Source organism: Chiloscyllium plagiosum, unplaced genomic scaffold (genome assembly GCF_004010195.1).
Source record: "Chiloscyllium plagiosum isolate BGI_BamShark_2017 unplaced genomic scaffold, ASM401019v2 scaf_3744, whole genome shotgun sequence".
In the NCBI taxonomy this organism is placed as follows: domain Eukaryota; kingdom Metazoa; phylum Chordata; class Chondrichthyes; order Orectolobiformes; family Hemiscylliidae; genus Chiloscyllium; species Chiloscyllium plagiosum.
This window is the reverse complement of record NW_025212632.1, coordinates 25993-27771: the sequence shown is the minus strand read 5'-3', so window position 1 is coordinate 27771 and position 1779 is coordinate 25993.

Here is a 1779-nt window from a genome sequence, read left to right as displayed (position 1 = left end):
TGTTGATTTTTTCGTTCCCACCATAAACACTAAACTGGTTGACCTGTAGTTACTGGAGATTTCCATATCCTTTTTTTGAACAAGGATGTAACGTTTGCAATTTTCCAGTCTTCCAGCACTAGCCCCAAGAAGGGTTTGAAGGTCAGTACTACTGCATCCGCAATTTCCCTCAGTAATCTCAGATATATCTCATCTGCCTCTGAGAAGTTGGGTAGAGTAATTGTAGATTGGAAGGCAGGACGTTAGAATTTGGTTTCTGTAAAATGGGGAAAGTATTGCATGGTCCCTTTAAAAGTTGGTGCTTTCTCGGTGCTTAAATATTAAAATGGATGTGTGAGCAGACGCTTGAGTTTGCAAGGATACAGAGAGCCTGAACTGAAACATTTGTATTGAAATGCCATACAGTTACAGCTAAGCATCAGTTTTTAAACCAAGTCAACAGGCTTTTGCATTTAGCCAATTTAAACCAGGCACTACGATACCAAAAACCTATTAAGTTTAAATCTGATATGGTCAAAACTATCAGACCAATCTTATTGTAAGAAATATTGACATGTCATCAAGGAGGGGGCAGTTGGACAAAGACCCCAGAGCAAGTTGCCATCCACCAGAGCTAACAGCCCTTAGTTCTCAAGACTGGTTCTCATAGTCATCTATTATTAGGGAAAACATCACCTAAATAACAACAGTCCCAATGACAGAGAAGGCGTTCCTGACAAAAGAAACAACAGAGAAGGCGTTCCTGACCAAAGAAACAGCAGAACATTCCAGAAGACATGTAACCTGCTGTAATTTCTTTTTTTGTTATATGAATGGGACTTGTATTTATTGAAACAGCACACCATTAGAATCTTGTTTTATTCAGGAATAGTAGTTAGAAGGGATTTATTCTGTTTGTTAATAGTTTAGATAATTTGTTCACTGTTAGATAAATAAAAATTGTTACTTGTTGATTCTGGAGTGAGTGTCAGGGATTTATTTTATTTAACTACTAGAAGTTGCTAAAAAGCTGGTTATTCCACTTTTCACACTTTCCATAGATAATAGGGTGAGATGCTCTTTGGGGGTTTTGGTTTTAGTTCTTAGCATAACTAAGTAAAATCTAAAAATCACACAACACCAGGTTATTGTCCAACAGGTTTAATTGGAAGCACACTAGCTTTCGGAGCGACGCTCCTTCATCAGGTGATTGTGGAGGGCTCGATCGTAACAGAATTTATAGCAAAAATTTGCAGTGTGATGTAACTGAAATTATACATTGAAGAATTGATTGTCTGTTAAGCCTTTCATCTGTTAGAATACAGTGATAGTTTCACTTCTTTCATGTGTAAATCACAAAACCCTTTCTTTAAGCCTTTCATCTGTTAGAATACAGTGATAGTTTCACTTCTTTCATGTGTAAATCACAAAACCCTTTCTTTTAAAGTTGCATTCTCGGGTTAGCTGTTAACAATGGTGACAGCTCGACAATATGTTAACAGCTAACCCGAGAATGCAACTATTAAAAAAAGGGTTTTGTGATTTACACATGAAAGAAGTGAAACTATCACTGTATTCTAACAGATGAAAGGCTTAACAGACAATCAATTCTTCAATGTATAATTTCAGTTACATCACAATGCAAATTTTTGCTATAAATTCTGTGTTACGATCGAGCCCTCCACAATCACCTGATGAAGGAGCGTCGCTCCGAAAGCTAGTGTGCTTCCAATTAAACCTGTTGGACTATAACCTGGTGTTGTGTGATTTTTAACTTTGTACACCCCAGTCCAACACCGG